Below are 17,153 nucleotides of genomic sequence, written 5' to 3' on the forward strand. Positions count from 1 at the left end.
ATCAATTTCAGACTGCAGAAGTTGGTAAAAACTTCAATTTCTTCAGCTTTGGGCTAGTGGTTGTTGTATAATAAGGAGGCATATTGTTAATTTATAAATGAAATCTCCTAGGTACACGGATAGGTGAAAAAAATAAAAAAAAAATTAGGCTTCCCTATATGTAAAATAGAGAACAAACCTTATTTCCTTAGAGTGAAATAGCCCTTAATGATCATGGATTTAGATCATAATTTTCTTTTTCTTAATTTTGTTGTTATTGCCACAGGATTTTATCTTAGTGCTTTGTTTTCCTCCACTTGGAATCATTTTCCCATGGCACATAGAATATGAATAGTCTGGTCTCTTCAATAATTCAGTGTTGAACTTGATTCCATTTTGCATCTAAAAATGGAGAATTAGACAGTAGGTGTGTATAGGAACGAAGCGTCCCTTATCTACCTATTATTGTAATATACTACATATATTGCATATGACTCTATTTAACCACTCTCCACTCTTTTCCATCTTGCTTTTGGCCCCAGGAGGCTGACTGTATCAATAATCTCCCAAGCCTCTGTCCTCTTCTTGGGTTCAGGCAATGGAAATTACCCACTAGGAAATCTGAATGTAGAGGAGACTGATGTCAGAAGACTGTATCCTTCCTCTCAGGAGCTTTTCTACATAGAGAGATTTTCTCAGGTTTTGGTAAACACCCCCTCCATTTTCCCCTTAAATATCTAAGAATGATAGCTTCTTGCTTTTACTGACACTGGTACACTGCATCTGATGTAGGTCAAAGATTTATAGCCATCAATATAAATAATACCTAAATGAGAAAAAAATTGCGATCATAATAACTGGACTGATAACAGTATAATAAATGGAGAAAAAATTGAAGTTGTCACCAATTTCATTCTTCTTAGATCAAGAATCAATGTCCATAGACACAGCACTGAAGAAATCAAACAATGTATTGCATTAGTAAAATCTAATGTAAAGGACTTTTTTATTAAAAAGAAAAGATGTCACACTGATGACTAAGGTGCACCTGACCCGAGCCACGGGGATTTCAATCACCTCATATGCATATGACAGCTGTACAATGAGAATGGAAGACAGAAGGATTGTGCATTTGAGCAGTAGTATTGATGAAGAATATTGAACATACCATGACTTCCAAAAGAACAAATAAGTCAGTCTTAGAAGAAATACAACCAGAATGCTCCTTAGATTAAGAATGGTGAGGCTCCATCTTTCTTGCTTTGGGCAAGTCATCAGGAAAGATCAATCACTAGAAAAGGACATTATGATTGATAAAATAGAGGGTCAATGAAAACAAGGGAGACTCTCAATGAGATGGATTGACAAAATAGCCACAGCAATGGACCTCCAACATGCCAAAGATTATGAAGATGGTACAGGACTGGGCAACACTTTTTGCTGTTATAGATAAGATTGCCACGAGACTGAGCCAACTCAATGGCAACTAACAACAATAAGAACAACAAAGTGTACTGCATAATGCCTTATTAAACCCTGCCCATACTTTGTAAACAATCCCTTTATCAAAATCTCTTTAAATTACCAGTTTGAGTATAATAAGTTTTTCCTTCTCAAATCTTGAATGATATAAAAGGTTATCGAGAGGCAGAAACTGTAGGAGACTGGATATGATATAACATATTGGAGTTTATAAGATCTTTGACTCAGGCTTGTATTGGGGCATACATGCTCTGACTCAAAATGCAATGAGATAAAAAATCCCTATTTCTTTAGGTATTCTCAGGATAAGAGGCCACAGTTTCTGAAGGGATTGGACCCAGAGCTCTGCTAAAAATATTTTAAGAAATTAAAAAGCAAGTTCAACTCCAGGGCTGGGATTGGGAAAATATACAATGATGCTGGGGCATCTGTAGTACCAGAAAGTAAGAAAATCTTCAAAACGCAAAAGGATAAGTGCATATCAAAGTGACACAGAGGGGCAACCTGGAAGAGCTCCCAATGGCCAAAGCTGGTACAATATGATCAACATCAACAACCAAAAAAACAGATAATAAAAAAACAGAATTGGATTTTAACCCAAGTACAAAATACAGATTCAAATTGCCAACCCTTTGGTTTAGCAACCGTAGCACTTAACCACTGTGCCACTAGGGTTTCCAAAGTACAAAATATATATACATAAATCATACTGACATAAATAAATTAATAGGGAAAAGGACAAATCTTTATAGAAAAATTTCAAATAATATATGTAGATAATCCCCCTTTCAAGAGGGATAGCTTAGTTTTTCTCCCTTCCATTGAGGGTGGGCTAGACTTCAGTATTTCTAAGCTCCCTAGTTATGCAGTTTAATTTTTCACTGAGAACCATGTCATGGATTTTCCAGAGATGGAAACTGTGTTATCCCTGCTAAACTCCAATACCCACACCTTCCCCCAACCCATAATCTCATATAATTTTGGCTTATGCAAATGGTATTTATTATGCTGGTGGTAGCAAACAAACTGAGCCAAATGAAGGTTAAAAAAAAAAAAAAAAAAGAATCTCTTTCCTACATTTTTACCAAGGAGAAAAAGCAAACAGTAGTTTCACGTGTTCCATTGATTTCTATGGACAAAGAAAAATGTATCTAATAGTTCATCTGCTCAGATGTATTGACTATGATTTCTTTCTCTGACTCCAGGAGGATAGAAGGAATGCACCTTTCTGGACATGGAAATGAGAAAACTTTCCTTCTGCTACCCTGTGTTTGGTTTGAAAGCAAATCACAACCTGACTGGAGAGAATCAATGTACCCAAGATACTTTTAGAGGCATAATTTCTTTTTTGCTTTCTAAGAACTATAGAAAATGGTTAGCACAAACATTGTGCAATTGAAAAGAACAATAAATCAATACATATTTATTGAATAAATGCTTCTTGTAAGGCAAATTACTAAATGCCAGTTGATATTGGGGAAGGGAGAGAAAAAATAATTAACAAATAAATACATTTTCTTACATTATGCTACATGTTTTTGAGAGATAAATCCTCAAAAGCTTTAGGAAAAGCAGTTGAAAAAATATTTAAAATATATGTAGAAATAAGTTGATTGAGAAGGGAATTTCAGTATGACAATGCTATATGATCACAAACTTCTCTTTTGGATGGCCAAAACAGCCAAGGGTCTACGAGAAGTCATCTGGCATCCTCTGGCTGGCTGTTAAGAGGGAGCTGTGCACAGGCTAGCATTAGGTGGTATGACTCTTACTAATAGGAACTTTGATTTTAGAAGAAAACGTGTTGACTTCTCTTAGTTTGAAAAACTTATTACTCTAGCAAGCCAATCACAGCAGTCAGGACAAAATATAGCCTGAGAATTCTGATACAACTTCAAAATGTTTCATGTTTGCAGGCAATTAATAAAAAACGATTCATGAGAAAAGGATAAAACAAATCTCTGTTGATGTATACGTTTTAATGCAAAATGGCAAAATGTTGAAAAATAAAGTCACAAGAAGTCTCATAGAATCATTTAATTACTGGTAATCATGACCTAAGATTATTTATTTACAAACACGATTAATTGATTAAAAACAAATACAAACACACATGACTAAGCACTTTAGACTTCTCTAAAGCACCATACACTCTGGAGAAAAATTCTTTGAATAAATATCTACAGTCATTTCAATGCTGACATTTATAAGGAAGCAGGACAGGTAAATAAAATGACTGTTCCTAAAATCTAGTATTTGTACTCTGTTTATCAACACAGAAAGGTAGATTTACTTTACCATCAGTGTTCAAAAATGTTATAGCTTTTACAAATGCCTTTCTTTGTACTTATTTTTTTCTCTGCCTCTAATGCCTAATCTGGAAACCCTGGTGGCATAGTAGTTAAGAGCTACGGCTGCTAACCAAAAGGCCAGCTGTTCAAATCCACCAGACACTCCCTGGAAACCTTATGGTGCAGTTCTACGCTGTCTTATAGGGTTGCTCTGAGTCGGAATTGACTCGATGAAAACGGGTTTGGTTTTTGGTTTTTGGAATGACTAATCAAGGACCCTTTCTCATGGCAAAATTCTGATTATCCATGAAGACTGTCCTCATGTGTTATTGACTTCCTAACAGTTCTGTAAAGTCTCCTCATCTTCCCTGGTGTAGTTTTTTTGCACGTTCATTCATTAACATCATTCTGTTTTCCCTGTAAAATGGTATTGGCCACATATTGTATTTTTTCACTATCCAAATTTGGAATTTCTTTCCCTTGGAGACAAGGGGAGGGAGTCTTATCTCCTACAGGTAAAGATTTGCCCAAGCTAGTAAAACTGTAATTTAAATATTTGAACTTAAAAAAAAAAAATGATGGGAAGTTACAAAGCTGCAGGTACTGTTTAAGACTTTTCCAGGAGTAGATAAAGTTATATTCAATATATATTTAACATATTCAAATAATTCAATAATCTAGCAGTTTCAACATCACTCTAACCAACTTTCACGGGGTGCTTTTTATTTGTGTTCTTGGCTACTTGGCCTCGTGGACAGAGCAGTTTCTTTAAAGAATGGGAATTCTATCCCCTAGAACAGAGAGAAATATTTGGGAGACAAAACAAATGCCAACTATGAGTCCCTTGAGACACTCCCATTCAAGTTCCAGGTCTGGATAAAATAGTCGTGATGTAACGAGGTGGTTAATGGCAGAGGACGGAAGTTAGACACAAGATGAAATCTCATCTCTGCTACTAACTAGTTGTGTGAATGAGGCTAATTACCTCATGAGATTGACATTGAATGGGCCCTTTGAACCATACTGGACTCTCTTTAAACCAAATCTCATCAAGTTAATTAATATGAAAATTAAGATCATGTTTTACTGAAAAGTATTGAAGAATAGTATAGATTTTTTTCCCAATAATACTGGGGACATACCATCAGATGTTACACTGCAAATACCCTAAAAATCCTGTTAAATTATACCTGCCCTATTGACAAACTCTTACCCCTATAGCTGTCATCACACCTCCCTTTGTCCTCCTCAGTGCAGCTCTACTTTCAATGGCTGCAGCTCTGTTCTCTTAAACCCTCCGATCTCCCCATTTGCCCATTCACTTGTATTTCTCTGACCTCATGTGAAGCTATTCAGCCCTCTTTTGGCTTCCCCAATCCTCCTCCTCAGATTTCACCCCACTAGCCAACTCAGCAGAAACCCTGGTGGCCTAGTGGTTAAGTATTACGGCTGGTAACCATAGGGTCAGCAGTTTGAATCCACCAGGCACTCCTTGGAAACTCTATGGGGCAGTTCTACTCTGTCCTATAGGGTCACTATGAGTTGGAATTGACTCAACGGCACTGGGTTAGCCAACTCAGCAGAGCAAAGCTGAGCCAAGCATCTTACGTAGCATGGTGGGGAAACAAAACAATCACCCACTCTTAGAAAGCAAAAGGAGGAATATACCAAAGCTTATGACTTTTGTGCCTTGTTACATTTAATCTCTCTTACCTTCAGTTATATTATCTATAAAGATAATAATAGAATTGCACATACCTCGTAAGAATGGTAACAGGGTTTTAAACGTGATAATGCGTGTAAATTACTTTCTAATTGTCATATAGTAAGGGATCAATAAATGTTAGCTTTATAATACTTCACTCTATAGCATGTATGGATTTAGTGGATACTTCTTGGTCACTGAAGCATGTTTTTACTTGGTTCTTTCCTAAGGTTACCCTATGACAAATTCTATTAATGTTGTATAAATAATCTTCATCCTTTGTCTAGAGCTTGCTTCTATATCTTGAGGTGCTTGATTTGATTTGATTTGATTTTTTTTACTTTAGGGCATCTGGAAAGTGAACCCAAATGGTTTTCTAAGCCAAGTGGATGATCATGCTTTCCGAAATATTATCAAATTCTTTGAACATCTCAACTTATTTGTGGCTCACGTCTACAATCTAAATTTTCTCATAATTGAAAACAAATATTTTTTTAAGCATTGAAGTAAAAGCTTCAAACACAAATTCCACCTTTGAGGCCCCACATTCTTGATGTTCATTAACCATAAGGTCCTGGAAGATCCACTGTAATTAATACACTGAATCATAATTGTTACCTTGAATTGTCCCAAAAGTCTGTGCATATCTAAGTTGTATGCATGAGAAATGCTCCAATTTCTAGGCTGCCAGCATGCTTCAAGTACATAATTTATTTCAAGGTACTAGCTTAGATCATGCATCCAAGAGAATCTAATTTTATAGGCATTTCTTTCAGCTGAGTCAAAATGGTTAACTCGGTAACCTTCTGTAGACTCAGTGATTATAGCTTCAGATCTTTTGATAAAGTGAACAAAGACTGAAGTGCAGTGAAATATGTAGAAACTCCCAGAATTAACAATACTTTCTCTACATTGCCCATGTGCCTATATGAATAGGTAATATATATTTAGAATAGTTCTATATTTCTTTTTTCTATTTCAGAAGACAGATATACTTCAATTGCAAGGCTTGTATAGCTTGATGACTATGCTTGATAGATGGTATATTTGATCATATTGCACATACAGTTTCTTTACTCTGATAACCTGAGATGAAATATCATTTCCTTCTAAATGAAAAGAACTACATATATCCTCCATTCTAATTGTTAAAGTACTTTAATAAGGCATGAAATCTATTATCCAGGCACGGTAAGAATGCAACTTGAGGTAGAAAACCTGAACAGTCCAATTTTTGATTCTTTAAGAATCATCATCTGATTGTAGCTCTAACAATTATAACTTGGGATGTTGATACGATTTTTTACATTTGTTGATGGGCAGTGACCTTGTTTAAATGAAATACACTAAAAAAAAAAAAAAAAGAGCTATTACCCCAATGCTATTTAACAAATGCGTCTTCTAGAGTAAGAATGATTTTTTTTTTAGCAGCAGTAATTTTAAATTTTTACTTATTAAATGGAAACCCCTAAATTTTAGATATGTTTGTTTCAAACACACCAAAAAGCACTAAGATCAATGAAAGCAAGCCTTATTCACTCTGGCTTTATGTATTGTTGGTACATGTTATAAGTTAATTATATTGTAATTGGAAAATATGTACCAAAGAAACATGAAAGATGAGCTGAATGCAAGTGTATTTTGTTGCTTAAATCTTGATTAAATTTCCCAAAATTATAAACCTTATGTATTTTGTCTAGAATCTTTCAAAATTAGCTTGATTGGTGTCTGAAAATGGCAACAAGAATTTTTTTTTCTTTTTTCACTTAAATGTGAGCATGAAATTATCCATGTAATTATTGACCTGATTAATCTGTTCTCCTACGATTAGTCAATTACTTTTCTGCTTCTACAAATAATATTCTCTATCTCTAAACTTTTGGCTCTATGAGGAGAGACCATATGTGGCATCTTGACACACTGAACTGTGTGCTGCGAAGTCGTGTCCTTACTGAGCAAGTGAAGTGCTGAAGCATCCAAATAGTAGAGTAACTAGCATGTAAAAGTCATTAGCATGTACCTCCTGCCACTGGCCAGATGCTGACTAGTGTAGTATTCTAATCTACCTTGGACTTTCAGCAAACAACTTAGAAAAGGAAAAAAAAAATATATGGCAAAGGAAATATGTATATTACTGCCTCATTTCTGATATGTAGAGTCTACCTTTTGATTTGAGACTTGAGACAGAATGAATCAAAGTGGTGACAGAGTGGGTTTGCAGTTAAACTGATGTGGTTTTGACTCTCGGTTCTGCCACTTACTAGATATTTCACCTTGGAGAAATTACTTCAAATTTCTAAGGATAACTTTCCTCATCTGGAAAACGGTGATACATTACAATATCTATTTTATAGCATGGTTAAAGGGGCTAAATAAGATAATAGAAATAAAATTTTTAGTATAAGGCATACACTAAAACCAAAATGCAATGCAAGTATTTAGTATTAGTATATAAAGCATTTAATATTAGTAGGCAAACTATTTTGAATGATGCAAAAACTAAAAAAAAAATAATTACGTAGCTATTACTACTACTATGTATTTACTTGTCCACTTAAATGTGTGTATGCTTTTTCCTTCTAATCTCCTTTTTTCTAGGTACTTTTTTAAAATTGTACTCCCTGTGAATCAAGCTCTGAGAATGAGATCATTGTGCAGGAAGATAATGAGGAAGTACAATCAGAGTCAGTACCTGTAGAGTAAAGGGCTGGGCAGTAGGAGAAGTTGGGTGTCAGTGCAGTCACAACAAGGTTTCAACTGACTCCATGGGGAATTCTGAAGCTAAGATGGCCCTTCAGAGTGTCTCTTGTTGTGTTGAGGGGATTAACCTCTATATTTTTATATCAACCAGTCATTGGATATAGGCTACTCCAGGAAAGAGGCATGACCTTGAACAAGACAGCTCTGTCCAGCCACAAGCAATTTCCTGAGATGACTTACAGCTGAACATCACCTGACAGCAGAACTTCTAGCAGCTGTGAGAATAAGCTCTTCATCCTGGAGTGGGGATCTAAAAAGTAAATCACAGCATCCATTACAATGTACCTCCTTATAGTTTGTCTTTTCTGGGGCTAGTTCAGAAACTAAATTTGTTTTTCCTGCTTTTATTACTAGTGACTATCAGTGTCTGTGTTCTCGTGGTATCAGTTAACGAAAGGAAATTTTTCTAGTGAGTTTTTTTTTTTTTTTTTTTAGCTGTCTCAAAATTCATGGCATAAATCTTTTGACAATTGGCTATGCCCCTTGCATTTATTGGACTTGGAAATAATTTTACAATTTTGGGGGGGAGGGGGGCATTTTAGATAGCTACATACTGAGTCCTTGGTATTAGCAGAGAAGGAGCACTCAACTAAATTGGACCTTGTAAAGTTAAAAACAAAAACAAAAAACAAGGAATCCTCAAGGTAAGTAACATAGTTTAAAGAATGTGATTATTGTTCAGTCAAGAGATGAAACTTTGCTTAGGGGTGGAGGCCAGAGGTTCTCCCATCCCATTGTACCATGGGAGGCAGAAAGAGTCAAAACAAGTGGAACTAGGCAACTATAAGGATCTCTGGGGGCCTCCACAAAGGAGTTTGTGAAACTTTTAATGCAATTTGCCTGTGAGCATGACTGTGTCAGATTCAGTAAGCGCCTATTCCTAGATCAAGTAGTGGTGGCCCATGTTGCGATCATGTTGTATTCATGTGAATAAATATGAATATTTTGATATTTAGTGTGGAGGGAATTGCCAAAAGGTGGGATTCTCTACCTCTGTGATTGTTTTGTTGACTTAACTACTATTGGCCAAATTGGGAGAGTATTCTGTTGATTCGCTGTAGAGAATAAACAAAGCTGTGTGTGTGCATGCGTGTGTGTATGTGTGTGCGTGTGTGTATGTGTGTACGAGTGTGTGATTTTTAATATGGAAATTACTAACTGGCAGGGAAAACTTTTAAATGTATATTAAAATAAGATGAATTTCCAACTGTTTGACATGATTTAAAACATGTTCCTTCATGAAATTAGGGGAATGAATTAGATGATTTATATGATTATAAAATAATTGGACCCAATATTCTGGGCCTGAAATGGAAAAGAGCTTGCTTCCTAAATAAAATAATGATCTATGAGTATATATTTATTTGTTATTAATATAGATTTTTTTTATCACACAATAGCATGGCCAATCACATATTTAATTATAATAAAGCTTAATATTTTGCATTATTTTAGTTGGTAATACATCCATATCTTTCATTATTTTACTGCTTACTTTAATGGGCAATTAGCTATGCCCATGTTGGTTGAAAAATAACTATAGACTTAATTTAGAGAAATAATACTTAGGAATTTAGGAGCTGGCTAATTTTGCCAAACTGTGTGTATCCATGTCTATAGTATAAATCTGTTTTCAAAGCAGCAACCATTGAAATGTTTTAACCTATAATGAAACTCTAGCCCCCAAATAAACTCATATATTTTAGTAGGCTTTTGATTTACAGAAACAAATATATGACATAACATTTTCTTTAATTAGTAAGCCAATTAAACATTGCAACACGATAACACCATTGCAAGTTTTATTGCTATCACTCTGGCTTAGCAAGCTTGTACACTCCTTATATGTTGCAGCAGTTCTCTTTGGTTTAATATTTGGAACTAATTTCTGCAAACAGCTTAGACAGGCTAAGCGTTCAACCTGTCATTTTTCTAAATCTGATAGGGTGGAATAATAAGTAGCTAAAATATTCTAGGGCTGTATTACAGGCTTCAGTGATCACAAGGGTCTATGATTCATTCCTAAAGCAAAGTTTCTTTCCTAATTTGTCTGATGCATTGCTTTTTATTGGCAATTTTCATACCCGAGTTGGTGACCCTGCCATTTGTTTTTATTGTTATTGTTCTCTTTTTGGGTGATGATAAGAGAACTAGTTCAGGCCCTCTTGTTGTTTATGTCTGCAGCCAGTAACTAATGCTGCCATTTTCCTTTGCTGGGTTCCTTTCTTGCCAATCTTTTTTTGGACACCTGACTTCTGAGCAGATGCTCTTTTTAATCTCATCTCATGTTAATTTTAAATATTTATCCATCAAATATTTCTAGTCTCCAGTAAACTAGGAATTGGTTTTTGTATTGCATTTGCAGCACTGACTGGATTCTTGTCTCATAATGTAAATATCTCCTTCAAAAGATGGTGCCCTCACTGAGCATAAGAATTGTGTTCCGGTCATCTCTATAGAACCAGGGTCTAAGCTCAGAACCTAACATATGGTAGACATCCAGTAGATTTTGATTGAGGAGATAAGTAATATCAGAACATGCTTCCAGAATTGAAATCTTATTCGATAGAAATGAAGGAATGACAACAGCACAGAAAGGATTGATAGTATGTATTATTGGTTTGAAGAGAATTACGTAGGAAAGAAAGCTATCATTTTAGGAGTACTAGTGTTTCCTACTCTTTCCCTCTTTCTGTAGATGGATCAGATTAGACTGCGGATAAGACAAATGAAGCAATTCAAATCACCTAAGGTCAATATTCTCTAAATTTGTGTTTATTTAAGAATGTCCACTCACATGCATTATTCCTTGCTCTTTTTTCCCTGAACCTCTTTCTTTAACTCTGAACTCTTAACTGTATTGCAAACTAGCCTATCTCCTTATTTTGGTGATGTTTTTGATATTATTATTATTATTTTTTAGTTTACTGCGCTTGCTTGTTATTCCTCTACCCCTATTCTATTCAATTTTATTGTAATTGAACTCGCTGTTTGTTTGTTTTTGTGCTTTTAGGCTTAGCAATTGTGCAACTCCAGTAATAGATAGTTCCTGAGTAAGTATGCTACTTCCAAAGATGTGTTTTCAAACTAGTAGGCCAAGGAAAGTTTCCGAAGATTATACACAACTGTGTTGTACTTTAATTTGAAGTTTAGCATTTGCATTCCTGTGAAATGAGTCATATCTTTGTTTTTTCTTTTCCCTCCAGAGCCGTACCTTGCATAAGCAGATGCCAAGAGTAGTAGCATATCAACTCAATCACCCTCCAAGAGAACATATTTTCACCTCGGTTCCCAACATTTTGAGCCAAACTAATACGGCCTAAGCTTTCAGGGGTATAAGGAGGATCAGGTAAGATGATGAACACAGACATATTCCTTCTGACAAATCTCATCAGTTTATGTACTGCTTCATAGCAGCTAATGGATGAGATCCTATATGATCTCCTAGAAAGAGGTGAAATGCTTAAGAATATGAATGCTGAAGTCAGAATGGGTGATAGCATCTCTCAGCTATGCTGTTTTCTAACTGGGTGACCTTTGGCAAGGTGCTTAATTTCTCTGTATCTCAATTGCTTCATAGGATTGTGGAGAAGACTATATATGTAAATAAATGTAAATTTATTCGTTGTCACGTAGCAAGTTTTAAATTAAATGTTATTTTTTATCATATTATTATTACTATTACAAAAAGTTTCTTGTTTTTATTGTCTTTAAGTGAAAGTTTACAAATCAAGTCAGTCTCTCATACAAAAACTTATATACACCTTGCTATGTACTCCTAGTTGCTCTCCCCCTGAGACAGCACACTCCTCTCCACCCTGTATTCCTCATGTCTATTCAGCCAGCTCCTGTCTCCCTCTGCCTTCTCATTTCACCTCCAGAGAGGAGCTACCCACATAGTCTCATGTATCTACTTGAGCCAAGAAGCTCACTCCTCACCAGTATCACTTTCTGTCTTATAGTCCAGTCCAATCCCTGTCTAAGAGTTGGCTTTGGGAATGGTTCCAGTCTTGGGTTAACGGAAGGTCCAGGGACCATGACCTCCAGGGTCCTTCCAGTCTCAGTCAGACCATTAACGCACAATAATCTTGATATATTCTCTATACTTGTCCTTAAGCAAATCCCTAGACTGTGATGGTGCTTGTAAAAAAAATGTTTCTAGTACAAAGAAAAATTTCTGTGCTACAACTTAGCAATTATCCTTTCATATTTTTGTACAAATATTTTGTAGTCATTAGGTGCCATCAAGTCAGTTTTAACTCATAGCAACCCTATTTACAACAGAATGAAATCCTGCCCTGTCCTGCGCCATCCTCACAATCATTGCTATGTTTGAGCCCATAGTGGCAGGGAGTTCCACTTTTTCACTGGCCCTTTACTTTACCAAGCATGATGTTCTCCCCCAGGGAATGGCCCCTCTGATTAGATGTCCAAAGTACATGAAATGAAGTCTCATCATCCTTACTTGAAAGGAACATGCTGGCTGTTCTTCTTCCAAGACAGATTTGTTCATTCTTCTGGCAGTGCATGGTATATTCAACATTCTTCACCAACAACATAATTCCTAGGCATCAATTCTTCTTGTCTTCCTTATTCACTGTCTAGCTTTCGCATGCGTATGAGATGATTGAAAATACCATGGCTTGAGTCAGGCGCACTTTAGTCCTCAAAGTGACCTCTTTGCTTTTTAACACTTAAAAAGGTCTTTTGAAGCAGATTACACATAAATATAGTAAAACAGTACCCCAGAAATCAGAAGAATTCAAAACAACAAAAGATATTCAATCATTAATGGAGATTGTCTTCATGGCCCAAACTCCAAAAATCAACCTCTTCAATAAAGGGAATCTGTGCTTCTGTTGCCTGGCATAACTGAAACTTTTAGCTACTAATTCCTTTATTCGCTTCTGTATTAACTCTGCCCTGCCAGTACTATACCATCAAAACAGACACCTCCACAACAGTTGTAGAATTAATTCATTCTGTGTAGGATCCAGATATTGGTGGTCTCCATCCTTGCCTTTATGTGTGAGGATGAAAACTGTAGTCAATGGAGGCTGCTTTTTAGATAAGAACACTCTGGATCAAGGGGAGGTAGCACAGGTAATTCATGTTCTTCCTCATAATTTAATATCTGTGTTTAGAGTATGTTTGATACTATGGCCAGTACAATAGGTAGACTCAAAGTTGTTTAAGCCAATGATATCAACCCTATTCCTCTTGTCACAATATTTCCAAAAATCTAGCTCTAAGCCAATCAAAGCATGACATACCTCTGAACACAGAAATTGATTCATGAGTATTTCAATTAGTAGGAAAGTCAGATGTTTATTTGGTAGAGATGAAACTCTCTCCTTCTAGATGAGAATATGGAGGTATATAGCCAAACTGCTAGAAGTCACTCTAGTACTAACAGGGAAGTCAGAATTAAAGTGAAGCCAGCTCTATTTATGGCATAACAGAGTCAGAAAGAAAAAAAAAAATAGGATCCTTGATGACATTATTGAACCATTAGGTCTTCAGTTTACATCAACCAATAATCTCCCTTTATTGTATATAAAAAAAAAATGAATTGGATTTTCCTTTTCAATCAAAACAATGAAACTGATAGGGTGATGAGAATAAACTCATCAGCCAAGACATGGCATAGTCATTCTTCTATGAGTCAGAAAACTAAGGAATGCTTGGATGTTCCCTTTCTGGGCAATAGCCTTGGCTTTTACATTTTGAGTTAATTTTTGTGACTCATGTGAGATAATAGTAAAGGTTCATTTTTTTCTAAATGATCATCTGGCTTTTTTCTATTAAATTATCTTGGCACGTTTTTTTCAAAAATCAGTTGAGTATTCTGTTCAATTGATCCCCGTATCTATCTTTCAATACATGTTTTAATACTGTAGCTTTATAGTAAATCTTTAAATCAGGTATTGTAAGACCTCTGGCACTGTTCTTCATTAAAAATGTTCAGGCTATTCAAATTCTTTTTCAGTTCATAAACATTTAGGATAATCTTGTCAATGTCTACAAAACCATGCTAGGATTTTGATTGAGGTTCCAGTGAATCACTACATCAATTTGAGGAGACTTGCTACTTTATCAGTATTGGGTCTTCAAATCCATAAACATGGCTTGCTTTTTCTGTGATATATTTTTCTGGCTTTGGTGTCAGGGTAATACTGGCCTGGCAAAAAATTATTTACAAAGTAATTGTTTCTCCACTATTTCTAAAAGACTTTGGGTAGGATTGGCGTTAATAATTCTTATATAGTTTTGTAGAATTAAAAAAAAATGAAGCTGTCTTGGCCTAGACTTTTTTTTGATATAAGGTGTTTTACTTACTAACTAGAGTTTTTAATTACTATAGGAATATGTGCAGAAACCCTGGTAGTTAAGTATGGTGCCTGCTAACCAGAAGGTCATAAGGTCAGCAGTTCGAATCCACCAGGCACTCATTGGAAACTCTATGAGGCAGTTCTGTTCTGTCCTGTGGCATTGCTATGAGTTGGAATCGACTCGATGGCATTAGGTTTGTTATTTTTGGTTATAAGGATATGCACATTTTCTTTTGTTCTTGTGTCAATTTAGGTAAAATATGTCATAAGCCTTCTAAGGTAATTAAAAGTTTTATAAGAGAGAAAAATTCACATATATAATATATGCATATATGAATACATATGTGAGAGGAGTGTATATATATACACCCATGTATACATACATTAATATATACATGTGTATATATGATCTTTTATATTACCCACATATTTGCCATTTCCAGAAGTGCTCTTTATTCCTTTATGTGGGCATGAGTTACCATATGCGATCATTTTCCTTTACTCTGAAGGACATAGTTAGGCTTTAATTTTTTTTTTTTTTTTTAGTGGGGCTTTGTTAGCAATGAATTATTTCAGTTTGTTTATCTCTTGAAAAGTCTTTATTCTACCATAACTTGTGAAGGACAGATTTGCTGAATAGAGAAGAGAATTCTTGGTTTTCAGCTTTTTGGATTTTTTTTTTTTCAACATTTTGAATATGCCATTGCAATGTTTCTGGCCTCATTTCTGATCAGAAGTCAGTCATTGTCAATGATGTGTTATTTTTCTCTCACTTTTTTACAAGCTTTTTGCTTTGGCTTTCTTTACTTTGACTATAAAGCATCTAGATATGTATTTTTGTGTGTTTTTCCTGTTTCAGGTTTGATGATCTCTTTGGATTTGTTTGTTTTCCAGTATTTTTTAAACCAAAATTTTGAAAACAATTTGACCATTTTCTTCTCATATATTTTTCTCCTTGCCCCCTCCATCTGATACCCTATGCAGATGTATGGTGGAATGGTTGATATTTTCCCAGAAATCCCATTGATCTCTTTATTCTCTCTGACCTTTGGATTAGATACTATCTGTTAATCTAGCATCAATAGATTACTGATTATTTCTTCTGCTACATCAAATCTGCTTTTGAGCTATTTAGTGATTTTTTTTTTCATTTTGGCTATTGTGTATTTTATATCTAGATTTTACGTTTAGTTCTTAATTTATAGATTTTGTATTTATTCAATTATTATTTGCATATTTATCTTGTTGTTGTTGTTAGTTGCCATCAAGTTGACTCTGACTTATGGCGATCCATGTGTACAGAGTAGAACTGCTCTTTAGTGTTTTCAAGGCTGTGACTACTCAGAAAAAGATTGCCAGACCTACCTTCTTAGGCACCTCTGGGTGGGTTCGAACTGCCCACCTTTCAGCAAGTACTTTAGTACTTAAACCCAGGAACCCCTTGTTTACCTTTAATTGTTTGAATATTTGTAATAGCTGCTTCAAAACCTAACATTTGAGTTTATTCACAAGTAGTTTTTATTGACACTTCTTTTTTTCCCCAATTATGGATCATAGTCTTCTGTTTTCTTTGCCTGTCTATTAATTTTTGGATGAAACCCGGGCATTTGTAGTAACTCCGGATTCAGCTTTGCCCTTGGAAGGTTGTTTAATTTTTGTTTTAGAAGTTAATTAACTTGCCTGAACTCAGACTGTGAAATATGTCTACACTATGGTACTGTATTTTAGCATAGCTACCTGCATTCATTGCCTGCATTCATCTAGTTTATAGTCAGTCACTACTTGGGCCGGAGATTACACTCACATGCTTTACACCATAAAGGATTCCAAAATCTGCTGCCTGAGCTATGTTTGGATTGAGGAAAACATTCAAAGACATGGAAAAATCACAAATTTTCAATTTTTGCCAGGCTCCATAGGGTTTTCCAGTTGCATATGCAGTCTAATCATCAGCCAGGGATATGTGGAGAGTTCAACACAGCCAATCTATGACTCCCTTGCTTCCAGACTCTTCCTGTTAATTTCCTAGGTGTTCTGCTCCCTCTCTAAACCAAGTTCCCCAGCTCAAGTGGCTAAAGTTATAGGTTTTTGGTGCTCAACCTGCAAAGGGTTGAGATCCCCTCGGGGACAAAGGTTGTAAACTCACTTTTCTTACCTCTGATGGAGTAGCAGTTTTCATCAATTAAACATTTCTTAAGTTGTCTGTCTGTTCATTTTCCAGCACCATAATACGGATGATTTTATTTTAACAACTTTGGCAAGTTTTATAAAATGTGTAGAGAGGAATGTCCATATCTCTTCATGTTGCCAATACCAATGACTGTCAAACTACCACTAAGACTCTGCACATACTTTCACCTATTCTTTAGAAGCAATTCTAGTATTGCCTGTTTAGAAATAATTTTCTGTCTTTAAAATATGACTCATCCTTTAAGGATTATTTAAAGATCACTTCTTCTAGGAAGTCTTGCTATATTCTCTCAGAAAAGGTCAGATGATGATTTCTCTGAGTTTCCACACAAATTTAAATATTATTCTGTTTTAACACATTTCAGGCCTTGCTGTAATTACCTGATTACCCTAGTTTTCTGCACTAGATGATCT

This window comes from Elephas maximus, chromosome 3, assembly GCF_024166365.1.
Source record: "Elephas maximus indicus isolate mEleMax1 chromosome 3, mEleMax1 primary haplotype, whole genome shotgun sequence".
Classification (NCBI taxonomy): domain Eukaryota; kingdom Metazoa; phylum Chordata; class Mammalia; order Proboscidea; family Elephantidae; genus Elephas; species Elephas maximus.